We start from the raw sequence: 18,094 nt of genomic DNA on the forward strand, positions 1-18,094 counted from the left end.
ACATTGATTGATTTGTGGATATTGAAGAATCCTTGCATCCCTGGGATAAAGCCCACTTGGTCATGGTGTATGATCTTTTTAATGTGTTGTTGGATTCTGATTGCTAGAATTTTGTTAAGGATTTTTGCATCTATGTTCATCAGTGATATTGGCCTGTAGTTTTCTTTTTTTGTGGGATCTTTGGCAGGTTTTGGTATTAGGCTGATGGTGGCCTCATAGAATGAGTTTGGAAGTTTACCTTCCTCTGCAATTTTCTGGAAGAGTTTGAGCAGGATAGGTGTTAGCTCTTCTCTAAATTTTTCGTAGAATTCAGCTGTGAAGCCGTCTGGACCTGGGCTTTTGTTGGCTGGAAGATTTTTGATTACAGTTTCAATTTCCGTGCTTGTGATGTGTCTGTTAAGATTTTCTAGTTCTTCCCTGGTCCAGTTTTGGAAAGTTGTACTTTTCTAAGAATTTGTCCATTTCTTCCACGTTGTCCATTTTATTGGCATATAATTGTTGATAGTAGTCTCTTATGATCCTTTGTATTTCTGTGTTTTCTGTTGTGATCTCTCCATTTTCATTTCTAATTTTATTGATTTGATTTTTCTCCCTTTGTTTCTTGATGAGTCTGGCTAAAGGTTTGTCAATTTTATTTATCGTTTCAAAGAACCAGCTTTTGGTTTTGTTGATTTTTGCTATGGTCTCTTTTGTTTCTTTTGCATTTATTTCTGCTCTAATTTTTAAGATTTCTTTCCTTCTACTAACCCTGGGGTTCTTCATTTCTTCCTTTTCTAGTTGCTTTAGGTGTAGAGTTAGGTTACTTATTTGACTTTTTTCTTGTTTCTTGAGGTGTGCCTGTATTGCTAAGAACTTTCCCCTTAGGACTGCTTTTACCGTGTCCCACAGGTTTTGGGTTGTTGTGTTTTCATTTTCATCCGTTTCTATGCAAATTTTGATTTCTTTTTTGATTTCTTCTGTGATTTGTTGGTTATTCAGCAGCGTGTTGTTTAGCCTCCATATGTTGGAATTTTTAATAGTTTTTCTCCTGTAATTGAGATCTAATCTTACTGCATTGTGGTCAGAAAAGATGCTTGGAATGATTTCTATTTTTTTGAATTTACCAAGGCTAGCTTTATGGCCCAGGATGTGATCTATCCTGGAGAAGGTTCCATGTGCACTTTAGAAAAAGGTGAAATTCATTGTTTTGGGATGAAATGTCCTATAGATATCAATTAGGTCTAACTGGTCTATTGTATCATTTAAAGTTTGTGTTTCCTTGTAAAATTTCTGTTTAGTTGATCTATCCATAGGTGTGAGTGGGGTATTAAAATCTCCAACTATTATTGTGTTAGTGTTAATTTCTCCTTTCATACTTGTTAGCATTTGTCTTACATACTGTGGTGCTCCCGCGTTGGGTGCATATATATTTATAATTGTTATATCTTCTTCTTGGATTGATCCTTTGATCATTATGTAGTGACCTTCTTTGTCTCTTTTCACAGCCTTTGTTTTAAAGTCTATTTTATCTGATATGAGTATCGCTACTTCTGCTTTCTTTTGGCCCCTATTTGCATGGAAAATCTTTTTCCAGCCCTTCACTTTCAGTCTGTATGTATCCCCTGTTTTGAGGTGGGTCTCTTGTAGACAACATATGTAGGGGTCTTGTTTTTGTATCCATTCAGCCAGTCTTTGTCTTTTGGTTGGAGCATTCAACCCATTTACGTTTAAGGTAATTACTGATAAGTATGATCCCATTGCCATTTACTTTATTGTTTGGGGTTTGAATTTATACCCCGTTTTTGTGTTTCCTGTTTAGTATTTGTTGGAGAGCTGGTTTGGTGGTGCAGAATTCTCTCAGCTTTTGCTTGTCTGCAAAGCTTTTGATTTCTCATTCATACTTGAATGAGATCCTTGCTGGGTACAATAATCTGGGCTGTAGGTTATTTTCTTTCATCATTTTAAGTATGTCTTGCCATTCCCTCCTTGCTTGAAGAGTTTCTATTGAAAGATCAGCTGTTATCCTTATGGCAACTCCCTTGTGTGTTATTTGTTGTTTTTCCCTTGCTGCTTTTCATATTTGTTCTTTGTGTTTGATTTTTGTTAATGTGATTAATATGTGTCTTGGGGGGTTTCGCCTTGGCTTTATCCTGTTTGGGACTCTCTGGGTTTCTTGGACTTGAGTGGGTATTTCCTTCCCCATTTTAGGGAAGTTTTCAACTATTATCTCCTCAAGTATTTTCTCACGGTCTTTCTTTTTGTCTTCTTCTTCTGGGACCCCTATGATTCGAATGTTGTAGCGTTTAATATTGTCCTGGAGGTCTCTGAGATTGTGCTCATTTCTTTTAATTCGTTTTTCATTTATCCACTCTGATTCATTTATTTCTACCATTCTATCTTCGAGTTCACTAATCCTATCTTCTGCCTCTGTTATTCTACTATTTGTTGCCTCCAGAGTGTTTTTAATTTCATTTATTGCATTATTCGTTATATATTGACTCTTTTTTTTTTCTTCTAGGTCCTTGTTAAACCTTTCTTGCATCTTCTCAATCCTTGTCTCCAGGCTATTTATCTGTGATTCCATTTTAATTTCAAGATTTTAGATCCATTTCACTCTCCTTATTCGGAATTCTTTATCAGGTAGATTCCCTATCTCTTCCTCTTTTGTTTGGTTTGGTGGGCATTTATCCTGTTCCTTTATCTGCTGGGTATTCCTCTGTCTCATCTTGTTTAAATTGCTGAGTTTGGGGTGTCCTTTCTGTATTCTGGCAGTTTGTGGAGTTCTTTACTGTGGCATTTCCTCGCTGTGTGTGGGTTTGTACAGGTGTCTTGTCAAGATTTCCTGGTTAGGGAAGCTTGTGTCCGTGTTCTGGTGGGTGGAGCTGTATTTCTTCTCTCTGGAGTGCAATGAAGTGTCCAGTAATGAGTTATGAGATGTCTGTGGTTTTGGGGTGACTTTGGGCAGCCTGTATCTTGAAGCTCAAGGCTGTGTTCCTTTGTTGCTGGAGAATTGGCTTTGTATGTCTTGCCCTGGAACTTGTTGGCCCTTGTGTGGTGCTTGATTTCAGTGTCGGTATGGAGGCATTTGATGAGCTCCTGTCAATTAATGTTCCTTGGAGTCAGGAGTTCCCTGGAGTCAGGGTTTGGACATAAGCCTCCTGCTTCCAGTTATCTGTCTTACTTTTACAGTAGTTTCAAAACTTCTCCTTCTATACAGCACCATTGATAAAACATCTACGTTAAAGAAGAAAAGTTTCTCTACTGTGAGGGCCACTCAGAATGGTTCACAGCGTTACATGGAGAAGAGAAGAGGGAGGAGGGAATTAGAGGTGACCCAAATGAGATCAGGTGGAATCAATAGTGGAGAGAGTGGGCTGGCCAGTCGTCACTTCCTTATGTGCACTCCACAACTGGACCGCTCAGAGATGTTCACAGAGTTATACAGAGACGAGAAGAAGGAGGAAGGAGACAGAGGTGGCCAGAAGGATAAAAGGGGGGAATGAAAAGGAGGGAGACAGATCCAGCCAGTAATCAGTTCCCTAAGTGTTCTCCACCGTCTGGAATACACAGAAATTCACAGAGTTGGGTAGAGTAGAGAGGAGTTAGGGAGGAGACACAGGCGACCCTGTGGAGAAAAAGGAGAGTCCAAAGGGAGAGAGAGCAGTCAAGCCAGTAATCTCGCTCCCTAGTGAAAAATGGGTACTGAAGATTGGGTTCTTAAAGGTACAAAATTGGTAACAAATACATAAAAGCAAAAATTAAAAATCTAGAGTAGAGTTTGGAATTTCAAAAATACGATGTTAAAGAAAAGAAGAAGGAAAAGAAAGAGAGAAAAAACGAACAAAGAAAAACAAACAAGGTCGCAAAAATTATCAAGAAAATACAGGTACAAAATTGATAACTAATATCAAAAAGCAAAAATTAAAAATCTAGAGTAGAGTTTGGAATTTCAAAAATACAATGTTAAAAAAAAGGAAGAAGAAAACTAAAGAGAAAACAAACAAACAAAAACAAGCAATGTCGCAAAAATTATAAAGAAACTACAGGTACAAAATTGATATCAAATACCAAAAAGCATAAATTAGAAATCTAGAGTAGAGTTTGGAATTTCAAAAATACAATGTTAAAAGAAGAAAAAAAACAAAAACAAAAAAACAAGGTCAAAAAATTATTATATATATATATGAAGTCTGCTGAAGAAGAAAAAAATAGGGTCTTTTTTTTTGCAAAGTAATAGGTTATAAAAGTGAAAATTAAAGGAACAATAGAGGACTTAAAATTAAAAAAATTAAAAAAAAGAAAGAATGATCATAAAAATATATCTAGGACTTTCTCTGGTTTTGTTGTGAGTATCGTGGGTTCAGTTCATTTTTGGCTAGTTCCTTGGTCCGACTTATATTTCTCAAGATCTATAGGCACCTTCCTATGTAGTCCTAGTAACCACAGGGTTCTAATCTATTGCCTGTAGCTTCCAAGGCGATTCCCTCTGTTATAGCTTCTTTTGTTTGCTGGTCTCTTCAGTGTCTGGTTTACGCCCTGACACAAAGGGGACGGTGGAGGACACTTTTTTTTTAGGCTCACTTGTTCAGTTGCACTGTGGGGAGGGAGGGAGGGATGCTGCAAACAAATAACAGTGGCGTGCGGTCACAGTGCCTCAGCCACACTGGGTCTGCCCCCGCTCACGGCGCGTGTAGCCTCCCTGCCCACACTGCTCGGGCTCTAGGTTGTTCCACCGGGAACAATCCGAGGCTGGCCCTGGGCTGCATGCACCTCCCAGGTCCAAGCCACTCAGGTTCAGGCACTCGGGTAGTCCTCAGAGGCACAGGCTCGGTTGGGCCTGCGTTTTGTGCTCTTCCCAGGTCCGAGCAGCTCAGGTAATGAGATGTTTGGCGAGCGCCAATGTTGTGACTTATCGCCCCCCTGCCACTCGGTTATCTGGGTGTAAAACAGGCGCACCTTCTCAGGCAGATGTTGACCGTCCAGATCCCCAAGAAGTTTTAGTTAGCAAAGAAGCCTGCTTACAGTTTTATAGATAATGTCTCTCTGGGGCTGCGATTGCCCCCTTCCGGCTCTGGCTGCCTGTCACCAGAGGGGGAAGGTCTGCAGCCGGCTATCTCTGTTCAGTCCTTTGTTCCGTGCGCGGGCCTGGCGGTGTCTTAGGTTAGGGCTGGCTTTTTGCGTGGTAGATATCCCAGAGTCTGGTTTGCTAGCCCAAGTTATTTCGTTCAGATAGCGCTCAGGGTATTCAGGCCAGATTCTTACTCTAAGCGATGCAGCCCGCGCCGCGCCTCCCTGCCCAGCCCCTGCTTGCTAATGGTGTGAGCAGGCGTCTGCACTGCTTCGCGGCTGGGGGAGTTACCGTAGGGCTTGCAATCTGCGAGTTTTAATTGTTTATTTATTTTTATCCCCCTTATGTTGCCCTTTGTGCTTCCAAAGCTTGGCAAAGATTTGGCAGTGAAAAGCTTTCCTGGTGTTTGGAAACTTTTCTCTTTTTAAGACTATCTTCCCGGGACGGAAATCCCTCCCTCCCTCTTTTGTCTCTTTTTTTGTCTTTTATACTTTTTCCTACCTACTTTCCAAGAGTTGGGTTGCTTTTCTGGGTGCCTGATGTCCTCTGGCAGCATTCATAAGTTGTATTGTGGAATTTACTCGACGTTTAAATGCTCTTTTGATGAAATTGTTTGGGGGGGAAAAGAGTTCTCCCCGTCCTACTCCTCAGCAATCTTGGCTCCTCTCTTGTGGAGTTTGGAGAGAGCACGCGGGATTGCTCTCCAGGCCATGCAGGAAAAGAAGGCCCTCATCTCGCGATGTCGGGGGAGTCTCGTGGTTTTTCTGGAGCTGCGGTGCCAGTGTGGGGTTTCTCACAAGGTACGACCGGGAGCTCAGGGAGCCTCTCGTGTGGTGTCAGGGAAGTCAAGTCTCCATACGAGTGGCGAGGGGGCACACGTCATTGCTCTCGAGTCATGGTAGTGGAATCAGGGCTCAACGCAATGAAAAAGGACGCTCGAGGTCTTTCTCGGGTTGCGGCAGGAAACCCTGTGTTCCCTCGACTTGTGCCTGTGACCTCAGGTAGCTTCTCAGGGTGCCTCTGAGAAGTCAGGGATACTATGGAGCTGGGAGAGGCCTCTTGGGACTCCACTGGGTTTGCTGCAATGGAAGAGGGCCTAATCTCGATATCAGGAAGGAACCTCAGGGTTCCTCTCCATTTCTGACTCAGATCGCAGGGTCCCTGCAGAGTTGGGACAGGAGAGTCAGGCCTCGTCTTGTGTGGAGGAATGGAACTCCGCTTGCCTCTCGAGTTGTTCAAGGAGTGACAGGCCACTTGTCGAGCTGTGTGTGGAACCTGCGGTTTTTTCCAGACAATGCACGGCGGTGTCAGTGCCCCTTCGTGATGTGCTTTCATCCACAGGGTTGCCTTCGAAGTGGTGTGCGGGCATCGGGTTCTTATCAAGAGCGGACCGGGAAATCGGGGTATTTTGGAATGCGGCACCACACACGAGGCTACGTCTCGAATTTCCTCCTGAGACGGGCCTCATGCTGAGGTGTCCCTGGAAGGTCGGGAAAGCCTTCCAGACAAAGCAGGTTAATCGACCCTACTGTCGTGATCAGGAGGGGAGAAGGGGCGCAGATGAAGTGGTGCCGGGAACCTCGGTGTTCCCCTCGAGTGAGACCGGTATGTCAGGGAACTTTTGGGGTCTCATGAAGCTTGCCAAATACTGTTTCAAACTTCAAGACGAAACGTGGGACTTCTCTTGAGACGCTGTGGTGGGCAAGGGCCTCATCTTGTGATGAAGGGGAAACCACGTGGTTTTTCTCGAGTTGCGATGGGATTGTTGACTTACGACGGGGAATTCAGGCTTCCTCTTCTGTTGGCCCAGGGAAGTCCATTCTTCCATTCGAGTCGCCAGGGAGAGCTGGGTGGGAATTGCTCTCGAGTCACGGCAGGTCAAAATAGACCTCATCTAGGCTTGTGTCCAGGACCTAATGTTCCTCTCCAGGGGCGATAGGGATCACGGGGACGCATTCCAGACTCACCCAGTGAGTCAGGCCTCGGCTCGAGGGGAAGCAAAGGATTCTGATATCCTCCTGGGTCGTGATAGGTATCCCTTGGAGCCCACTGAGTGGCCTCCAGGGAGTCAAGCCTCCTGTGGAGTTTGGAGAGAGGACTCCGGATTGCTCTCCAGGGTATGCAATAAAAGAAAGCCCACATCTCGCGATGACGTGGACGTCTCGTGGGTTTAATCCAGCTGGGGCGCCACGTTGTGTTTCTCACGAGGTACGATGGAGAGCTCAGGGGGCCTCTCGTGCAGCACCAGGGAAGTCAGGTCTCCATGCCCGTGGTGAGGGGGAGCGGGTAATTGCTCTCGAGTCATGTTAGGGGAATCCGGCCTCAAGACGCGTTGAAGAAGATCTTTCGAGGTCTTTCTGGGGTTGTGGCAGGAAACCCTGGGTTCCCTCGACTTCTGCCGGTGACCTCAGAGAGCTACTCAGGTTGCCTCTGAGAAGTCAGGGATACTGTGGAGTTGGGAGGGGCCTCTCGGGACTCCACTGGGTTTGGTGCAATGGAAGAGGGCCTCATTTAGAGTTGATGCAGGAACCTTACTGTTTCTCTCCATTTCAGACACCGATTGCAGCGTCCCTGCTGAGTTGGGACAGGAGACTCAGGGCTCGTGCTGTGTGGAGGAATGGAACTCTGCTTGCCTCCCAAGTTGTTCACGAGGTGACAGGCCACTTGTCGAGCTGTATGTGGAACCTGTGGGTTTTTCCAGATGATGCACGGGGTTGTCAATGCCCCTTCGTGTTGTGACTTCACCCACAGGGTTGCCTTCGAAGAGGTGTCCGGGCATGGGTTCTTGTGAAGAGAGGACCAGAGAATCGGGGTCTTTTGGCATGTGGCACAACACACGAGGCTACCTCTCGAATTTCCTCTTGAGACTGGGCTCATCCTGAGGTGCGCTGGGAAGGTCGAGAAAGCCTTCCAGACAAAGCAGGTTAATCGACCCTCCTGTCGCGATCAGGAGGGGAGAAGGGGCTCAGATGAAGTGGTGCTGGGAACCTCGGGGTTCCCCTCGAGTGAGACCGGTATGTCAGGGGACTTTTGGAGTCTGATGAAGGGTGCCAAGTAATGTTTCAAACTTCAACATGAACGTGAGACTTTTCTTGAGACGCTCTAACGTGAAAGGGCTTCATCTTGAAATGAGGGGGGAACTACGTGGTTTCCTTCGAGTTGCAGCAGGATTCTCGCGTTACAACGGGGAATTCGGGCTTCCTCTTGTGTTGGTCCAGGGAAGTCCAATCTTCCATTCGAGTTTCGAGGGAGAGCTGGGATTTCTCTCGAGTCACTGCAGGGCAAAATATACTTCATCTAGGCCTGTGCCCAGGACTTAATTTTCCTCTCCAGGGGTGACAGGGATCTCGGAGTTGCATTTCAGACTCACACAGGGAGTCAGGCCTCTTCTCGAAGGAAAGCAAAGGACTCCAGTCTCTTCTCGAGTCGCGTCGGGTATGTCTTGGAGCCCACTGAGTGGCCTACTCGGAGTAAAGCCTCCTGTGGAGTTGGAGAGAGGACTCGGGATTGCTCTCCAGGCCATGCAGGAAGAGAAGGCCCTCAGCTCGCAATGACGGGGGCGTCTTGTGGGTTTTCTCGAGTTGGGGCACAATTATGAGTTTTCTCACGAGGTACGACGGGGAGCTCAGGGAGCCTCTCGTGTGGCGCCAGGAAAGTCAGGTCTCTATGTGTGTGACGAGGGGGAGCCCATAAATGTTCTCGAGTCATGGTAGGGAAATCGGGACTCAAGACGCGTTGAAGAAGGAGTCTCGAGGTCTTTCTCAGGTTGCGGCAGGAAACCCTGGGTTCCCTCGACTTGTACCGGTGACCTCAGGGAGCTTCTCAGGGTGCCTCTGAGAAGTCAGGCATACTGTGGACTTGGGAGGGGCTCTCGGAACTCCACTGGGTTTGGTGCAATGGCAAAGGTTCTCATCTCGAGTTGAGGCAGGAACCTAAGGGTTCCTCTCCATTTCAAACTCCGACCACAGGGTCCCTGAAGAGTTGGGACAGGAGAGTCAGGCCTCGTCTTGTGTGGAGGAATGGAACTCCGCTTGCCTCTCGAGTTGTTCACAGGATAACAGACCATTTGTCGAGCTGTGAGTGGAATCTTCGGTTTTTTCCGTAAGATGCATGAGGGAGTCAGTGCCCCTTCGTGTTGTGCCTTCATCCACAGGGTTGCCTTCAAAGAGGTGTCCGGACATCGGGTTCTTATCAATAGCAGAGCAGGAAATCGGGGTCTTTCAGAACGTGGCACCATCCATGAGGCTACGTCTCGAATTTCTTCGTTAGACTGGTGTCATCCTGAGGTGCACCATGAAGATCGGGAACCCCTTCCAGACAAAGCAGGGGAATCGACCATCTTGTCGCGATCAGGAGGAGTGAAAGGGCTCAGTTGAAGTCGTGCCGGGAACCTCGGTGTTACCCTCGAGTGGGACCGGTGTGTCGGGAAACTTTTCGGGTCACTTCAAGGGTGCCAAGTACCGTTTTGCACTTCAAGACGGACTTGGGGCTTCTCTTGAGACGCTGTAGAGGGCAAGGGCCTCATCTTGGGATGATGGGGGAATCACGTGGTTTTTCTCAAGGTGCGGCGGGATTCTCGAGTTACGACGGGGAATTCAGGCTTCCTCTTGTGTTGGCCCAGGGAAGACCAACCTTCCATTCGAGTTGCGAGGGATAGCTGGGGGTTGCGCTCGAGTCACTGCAGGGCAAAAGAGACCTCATCCAGGCTTGTGTCTAGGACCTAATGTTCCTCTCAAGGGATGACTGGGAACTTGGGGTTGCATTCCAGACTCACCCGGGAGTCAGGCGTCGTCTCGAGGGGAAACAAAGGCCTTCTCTCTCTTCTCGAGTCGCGACGGGTATTTCTTGGAGCCCACTGAGTGGATTAAAGGGAGTCAAGCCTCCTCTGGAGTTTGGAGAGAGGACTCGGGATTGCACTCCAAGACATGCAGGAAAAGAAGGCCCTCATCTCACGAAGACAGGGGGGTCTCGGTGGTTTTACCGAGCTGCAGCGCCTGTGTTGGTTTCTCAGGGGGTACAACGGGGAGCTCAGGGAGCCTCTTGTGTGGCGCCAGGGAAGTTAGGTCTCGATGCGTGTGGCGAGGGGGAGCGCGTCATTGCTCTCGAGTCATGGTAGGGGAATCAGGCCTCTAGACGCGTTGAAGAAGGACTCTCAAGATCTCTCTCGGGTCTTGGCAAGAATACCTGGGTTCCCTCGACTTGTGCCGGTGACCTCAGGGAGATTCTCCGGGTGCCTCTGAGAAGTCAGGGATACTATGGAGTTGGGAAAGACCTCTCGGGACTCCACTGGGTTTGGTGAAATGGAAGGGGGCCTCATCTCGAGGGGAGGCAGGAACCTCAGGGTTCATCTCCATTTCTGATTCCGATCGCAGCCCCCTGCATAGTTGGCAGAGGTGAGTCAGGCCTCGTCTTGTGTGCAGGAATGGACCTCCGCTTGCCTCTCGAGTTGTTCACTGGGTGACAGGCACTTGTTGAGCTGTATGAGTAACCTGCGGTCTTTTCCGGATGATGCACGGGGGTGTCAGTGCCCCTTCGTGTTGTGCCTTCATCCACACTATCTTCGAATAGGTGTCTGGGCATCGCGTTCTTATCAAGAGCAGATCGCGAAATCGCGGTCTTTCGGCATGTGGCACCACCATCGAGGCTACGTCTCGAATTTCCTCGTGAGACAGCCTCATCTGAGGTGCGCGGAGAAGGTCGGGAACCCCTTGCAGACAAAGCAGGGGAATCGACCCTCCTTTCGCGATCAGGAGGGGAGAAGGGGCTCAGATGAAGTGGTGCCAGGAACCTCGGTGTTCCCCTCGAGTGCGACCCGTATGTTGGGGAACTTTTGGGGTAGCATTAAGGGTGCCAAATATCATTTCGCACTTCAAGACGGAACGTGGGACTACTCTTGAGACGCTGGAGCGGGCAAGGGCCTCATCTTGCAATGACGGGGGAACCACGTGGTTTTTCTCAAGTTGAGGCGGAATTCTCGAATTACTACTGGGAATTCAGGCTTCCTCTTGTGTTGGCCCAGGGAGGTCCAATCTTCCATTCGGGTTGCGAGGGAAAGCTGGGGAGTGCTCTCGAGTTACTGCAGGGCAAAAGCGACCTCATCTAGCCTTGTGTTCAGGACCCAATGATCCTCTCCAAGGGCAACAGGGATCTCGGGTTTGCATTACAGACTCACCCGGGAAGTTAGGCCTCGTCTCGAGGGGAAGCAAAGGACTCGGCTCTCCTCTCGAGTTGCGACGTGTATCTCTTGGAGCCCACTGACTGGTCTAAAGGGAGTCAAGCCTCCTCTTCAGTTTGGAGAGAGGACTCGGTATTGCTCTCCAGGCCATGCAGGAAAAGAAGGCCCACATCTCGAGATGATGGGGGCGTCTCGTGGGTTTTCTCGAGCTGTGGCGCCAGTGTGGGGTTTCTCACGAGGTACGACGGGGAGTTCAGGTAGCCTCTCGTGTGGCAACAGGGAAGTCAGGTCTCCATGGGCGGGGCAAGGGGGAGCGCGTCATTGCTCTACAGTCAGGGTAGGGGAATCGGGCCTCATGACGGGTTGAAAAAGGACTCTCGATGTCTTTCTAGGGTTGCGGCAGGAAACCCTGGGTTCCCTTGACTTGTGCTGGTGACCTCAGGGAGCTTCTCAGGGTGCCTCTGAGAAGTCAGGGATACTGTGGATTTGGGAGAGGCCTCTCGGGACTCCTCTGGGTTTGGTGCAATGGAAGAGAGCCTCATCTCGAGTTGAGGCAGGAACCTCAGGGTTCTGCTCCTGACTTCCTGGAGCCGGATCTGACTCAGATTGCAGGGTCCCTGCTGAGTTTGCTCAGGAGTGTCAGGTCTCGTGTTCTGCGGAGGAATGGAACTCCGCTTACATCTCAAGTTGTTCAAGGATGACACCACTTTTCTTGATGTGTGTGGAACCTGCGGGTATTTCGGAGATGCACGGGGGCGTCAGTGCTCCTTCCTGTTGTGCCTTCATCCACAGGGTTGCCTTCGAAGAGTTGTCCGGGCATCGGGATCTCCTCAAGTGCGGACCGGGAAATCGGGGTCTTTCAGCATGTTGCACCACCCACGAGGCTACGTCTCGAATATCCTCGTGAGACCGGCCTCATCCTGAGGCGCGCAGGAAAGTCCGGGAACCCTTTCCAGACAAAGCAGGGGAATCGACCCTCCTTTCGGGATCAGGAGGAGAGAAAGGGCTCAGATGAAGTAGTGCCGGGAACCTCGGTGCTCCCCTTGAGTGAAACTGGTAAGTCGGGTAACTTTTCGGGTTGAATCAAGGGTGCCAAGTACCGTTTTGCACTTCAAGACGGAACCTGGGACTTCTCTTGAGACGCTGTAGTGGGCAAGGGCCTCATCTAGCGCTGACGAGGGACCCACGTGTTTTTTCTCGAGTTGCGGCAGGATTCTTGAGTTACGACGGGGAATACAGGTTTCCTCTTGTGTTGCCCCGGGAAGTCCAATCTTCCATTCGAGTTGCAAGTGAGAGCTGGAGATTGCTCTCGAGTCACTGCAGGGCAAAATAAAGCTCATCTAGGTTTGTGTCCAGGACCGAGTTTTTCTCTCCAGGGGCGACAGGGATCTCGGGGTTGCATTCCAGACTCACCCGGGGAGTCAGGCCTCATCTCGAAGGGAATGAATGGACTCTGCTCTCCTCTCGAGTGGTGACGGGTATCCTTTGGAGCCCAAGAGTGGCCTAAATGGAGTTAAGCCTCCTGTGGAGTTTGGAGAGAGGACTCGGGATTGCTCTCTAGGCCATACAGGAAAAGAAGGCCCTCATCTCGCGATGACGGGGCGTCTCGTGGGTTTTCTCAAGGTGCAGTGCCTGGTTGGGGTTTCTCACGAGATAGGACGGGGAGCTCAGGGAGACTTCTGTGGTGCCACGGAAGTCAGGTCTCCATGGACATGGCGAGGGGGAGCGCCTCATTGCTCTCGAGTCATGGTAGGGGAATCGAGCCTCAAGACGCTTCGAAGAAGAACTCTCGAGGTCTTTCTCGGGGTGTGGCAGGAAACCCTGGGTTCCCTTGACTTGTGCCCATGACCTCAGGGAGCTTAGCGGGGTTCCTCTGAGAAGTCAGGGATACTGTGGAGTAGAGAGGGGCTTCTCGGGACATCACAGGGACTGGTGCAATTGAAGAGGACCTAATCTCGGATTGAGGCAGTAACGTCAGGGTTCCTCTCCATTTCTGACTCGGATAGCAGGGTCCCTGCAGAGTTGGGACAGGAGAGTCAGACCTCGTCTTGTGTGGAGTAGTGGAACTCTGCTTGCCTCTCGAGTTGTTCACGGGATGACAGGCCACCTATCGAGTTGTATGTGGAACCTGCGGTTTTGGGGGACGATGCACAGGGGTGTCAGTGCCCCTTCGTTTTGTGCCTTCATCCACAGGGTTACCTTCAAAGAGGTGACCAGGCATCGGGATCTTATCAATAGCGGACCAGGAAATCGGGGTCTTTCGGCATGTGGCACAACCCACGAGGCTACGTCTCGAATTCCCTCGTGAGACTGGCCTCATCCTGAGGTTCGCCGGGAAGTCTGGGAACCCCTTCCAGACAAAGCAGGGGAATTGACCCTCCTGTCGCCATCAGGAGGGGAGAAGAGGCTCAGCTGAAGCTGTGCTGGGAACCTCCATGTTCTCCTCGAGTGAGACCAGGGTGTCAGGGAAATTTGGGGGTCGCATCAAGGGTGCCAAGTACCGTTTCACACTTCAAGACGGAACATGGGACTTCCCTGGAGACGCTATAGCTGACAGGGGCCTCATATTTCGATGACAGAGGAACCACGTTGTTTTTCTACAGTTGCCACGGGATTCTCGAATTACAACGGGGAATACAGGCTTCCTCTTGTGTTGGCCCAGCGAAGTCCAATCATCCATTCGAGTTGCGAGGGAGAGCTGGGGATTGCACTTGAGTCAATGCAGGACAAAAAAGACCTCATTTAGGCTTGTTTCCAGGACCGAGTTTTCCTCTACAGGGGCGACACGGATCTCGGGATCCCATTCCAGACTCACCCAAGTAGTCAGGCCTCGGCTCGAGGGGAAGCAACAGACTCCGCTCTCCTCTAGAGTAGCGACGTGTATCTCTTGGAGGCTACTGAGTGGCCTAAAGGGAGTCAGGCCTCCAGTGGAGTTTGGAGAGTGGACTCGGGATTGCTCTCTAGGTCATGTAGGAAAAGAAGGCCCTCATCTTACGATGACGGGGGCGTCTCGTGAGTTTTCTCGAGCGGCGGTGCCAGTGTGAGGTTTTCATGAGGTAGGACGGGGAGCGCAGGGAGCCTCTCGTGTGGCACCAGGGAAGTTGGGTTTCCATGGGCGTGGCGAGGGGAATGCGTCATTGCTCTCCAGTCATGGTAGGGTATCGGGCCTCAAGACGCGGTAAAGAGGGACTCTCGAGGTCTTTCTCAGAATGCAGCAGGAAACCCTGGGTTCACTCGACTTGTGCCAGTGACCGCAGAGAGCTTCAGAGGGTGCCTCTGAGAAGTCAGGGATACTGTGGAGTTGGGAGGGGCCTCTCGGGACTCCACTGGGTATGGCGCAATGGAAGAGGGCCTCATTTCGAGTTGATGCAGGAACGTCAGGTTTCATCTACATTTCTGACTCCTATCGCACGGTCCCTGCAGAGTTGGGAAATGAGAGTCAGGCCTTCTCTTGTGTGGAGGAACGGAACTCCGCATGCCTCTCTAGTGCTTCAAGGGATGACCGGACACTTGTCGATCTGTGTTTGGAATCTGCGTGTTTTTCCGTATTATGCATGGGGATGTCAGTACCCCTTCGTGTTGTGCATTCCTCCACAGGTTTGCTTTCGAAGAGGTGTCCGGGCATTGGGTTATTAAGAGCAGACCGGGAAATCGGGGTCTTTCCGCATGTGGCACCACCCACCAGGCTACGTCTCGAATTTCCTAGTGAGACCGGCCTCAACCTGAGGTGCGCCGGGAAGGTCGGAACCCCTTGCAGACAAAGCAGGGGAATCGACCCTCCTGTCTCGATCAGGAGGGGAGAAGGGGCACAGATGAGGTGATGCCGGGAACCTTGGTGTTCCCCTCCAGTGAGACCAGTGTGTTGGGGAACTTTTGGTGTCGCATCAAAGGTGCCAAGTACCGTATCGCACTTCAAGATGGAACGTAAGACTTCTTTTGAGACGCTGTAGCGGCAATGGCCGCATCTTGCGATATAGAGGGAATGACGTGGTTTTTCTCGAGTTGTGGCGGGATTCTTGAGTTACAACGGGAAATTCAGACTTCCTCTTCTGTTGGCCCAGGGAAGTCCAGTCTTCCATTCGAGTTGCGAGAGAGAGTTGGGGATTGCTCTCGAGTCACTGCAGGAAAAAAGAGACCTCATCTAGGCTTGTGTCCAGGATCTAATGTTTCTCTCCAGGGGCGACAGGGATCTCCGGTTCCCATATCAGACTCACCCGAGGAGTCAGGCCTCGCCTCGAGGGGAAGGAAAAGACACCGCTCTCCTCTCGAGTCGCGACGGGTATGTCTTGGAGTCCACTGAGTGACCAAAAGGGAGTCAAGCCTACTGTGGAGTTTGGAGAGAGGACTCAGGATTGCTCTCCAGGCCATGCTAGAAAAGAAGGCCGTCATGTCGCGAAAACGGGGGCGTCTCGTGGGTTTTCTCTATCTGTGGCGCCAGTGTGGGGTTTCTCACGAGGTATGACGGGGAGCTCAGGGAGCCTCTCGTGTGGCGCCAGGGAAGTCAGGGCTTCATGAGTGTAGCAGAGGGAGCGCGTCATTGCCCTCGAGTCATGGTAGGGGAATCAGTCCTCAAAGCGCGTTGAAGAAGGACTCTTGAGTTCTTTCTATGGTAGCGGCAGTAAACCCTGGGTTCACTCGAATTGTGCTGGTGGCCTCAGGGAGCTTCTCAGGGTGCCTCTGAGAAGTCAGGGATACTGTGGAGCTGGGACGCGTCTCTCGGGACTCCACTGGGTTTCATGCAATGGAAGAGGTCCTAATCTCGAGTGGAGACAGGAACGTCAGCGTTCCTCTCGTGACTTCACTGGCGCTGGTCTGAATCAGATTGCAAAGTCCCTGCAGAATTGGGACAGGAGGGTCAGGCCTCGTCTTGTGTAGAGGAATGAAACCCCACTTGCCTCTCAAGTTCTTCAGGGGTGACAAGCCACTTTTTGAGCTGTATGTGGAACCTGCGGGTTTTTCCGGACGATGCACGAGGGTCTCAGTGCCCCTTTGTGTTGTGCCTTCATCCACAGGGTTGCCTTCGAAGAGGTGTCCAGGCATGAGGTTCTTATGAAGAGCGTACCGGGAAATCATAGTCTTTTGGCATGTGGCACCACCCGCGAGCTACGCCTCGAATTTCCTCGTGAGACCGGCCTCATCCTGAAGTGCCCCGTGAAGGTCGGGAACCCCTTACAAACAAAGCAGGGGAAGTGACCCTCCTATCACGAACAGGAGGGGAGAAGGGGCTCAGATAAACTGGTGCCGGGAACCTCAGTGTTCACCTCGAGTGAGACCGATATTTCGAGGAAATTTTGGGGTCACATCAAGGGTGTCAAGTATCGTTTCGCACTTCAAGACGGAACGTGGGACTTTTCTTGAGAAGCTGTAGCGGGCAAGGGCCTCATCTTGCCAAGAGGTGGGAACCACGTGGTTTTTCTCGAGTTGCGGCGGGATTCTCGAGTTACGACGGGGATCTAAGGCTTCCTCTTGGGTTGGCACTGGGAAGCCCAATCTTCCCCTCGAGTTGCGAGGGAAAGCTGGGGGTTGCGCTCGGGTCACTGCAGGGCCGAAGAGACCTCATCTAGGCGTGTGTCCGGGACCTAAGATTCCTCTCCAGGGAAGGCAGGGATCTCGGGGTTGCATTTCAGGCTCCCCCGGGGAGTCAGGCCTCGTCTTGGGGGGAAGCCAAGGACTCCGCTCTCCTCTCGAGTAGCGACGCGGGTCTCTTGGAGCCCCCTGAGCGGACTCAAGGGAGTCCAGCCTCCTCTTCCGTTTGGAGAGAGTACCCGGGATTGCTCTCCAGGCCATGCAGGAAAAGAAGGCCCTCAGCTCGCGAGGACGGGGGCGTCTCAGGGGTTTCCTCGAGCTGCGGCGCCCGTGGGGGTTTTCTCCCGAGGCACGACGAGGATCTCAGGGAGCCTCTCGTGCGGCGCCAGGGAAGTCAGGTCTCCATGCGCGTGGCGAGGGGGAGCGCGTCATGGCTCTCGAGTCACGGGAGGGCACTAGGGCCTCGAGACGCATTGAAGAAGGACTCTCGAGGTCTTTGTCGGGGGGCGGCTGGAAGCCCTCGTTTCCCTCGCCTTCTGCCGGGGACCTTAGGGAACTTCCCAGGGTGCCTCTGAGAGGTGAGGGATACTGAGGAGTTAGAGGGGCCTCTCGGGACTCCACTAGGTTTGACGAAATGAAAGAGGGCCTCACCTCGAAGGGAGGCAGGAACCTCAGGCTTCCTCTCCATTTCTGACTCCGACCGCAGTGTCCCTGCAGAGTTGGGACAGGAGAGTCAGGCCTCGTCTTGTCTGAGTAACGGAACTCTGCTTGCCTCTCGAGTCGTTCAGGGGGTCTCAGGGCCCTTGACAAGCTGTGTGTGGAACCTGCAGGTGTTTCCAGAAGATGCATGGGGGTGTCAGTGCCCCTTCGTTTTGTGCCTTCCCCCACAGGGTTGCCTTCAAAGAGGTGTCCGGGCATCGGGTTCATTTCAAGAGCGGACCGGGAAATCGGGGTCATTCTGCATGTGGCACCACCCACGTGGCTCATCTCGAATTTCCTCGTGAGACCAGCATCATCCTGAGGTGCGCCGGGAAGGCCGGGAACCCCTTCCACACAAAGTAGGGGAATCGATTCTCCTGTCGCGATCAGGAGGGGAGATGGGGCTCAGATGAAGTGGTGCCGGGACCCTCGGTGTTCCACTCGAGGGAACCCGGCGTTTCAGGGAACTTTAGGGGTCGCCTCAAGGGAGCCAAGTACCGTTTCCCACTTCAGGACGGAACATGGGACTTCCCTGGAGACGCTGTAGCGGGCAAGGGCCTCATCCTGTGAAGACGATGGAACCACGTCGTTTTTCTTGAGTTGCATCGGATTTCTCGAAAATGACAGGAATTTCAGGCTTCCTCTTG

This window comes from Bubalus kerabau, unplaced genomic scaffold, assembly GCF_029407905.1.
Source record: "Bubalus kerabau isolate K-KA32 ecotype Philippines breed swamp buffalo unplaced genomic scaffold, PCC_UOA_SB_1v2 scaffold_42, whole genome shotgun sequence".
NCBI classification, from domain to species: domain Eukaryota; kingdom Metazoa; phylum Chordata; class Mammalia; order Artiodactyla; family Bovidae; genus Bubalus; species Bubalus kerabau.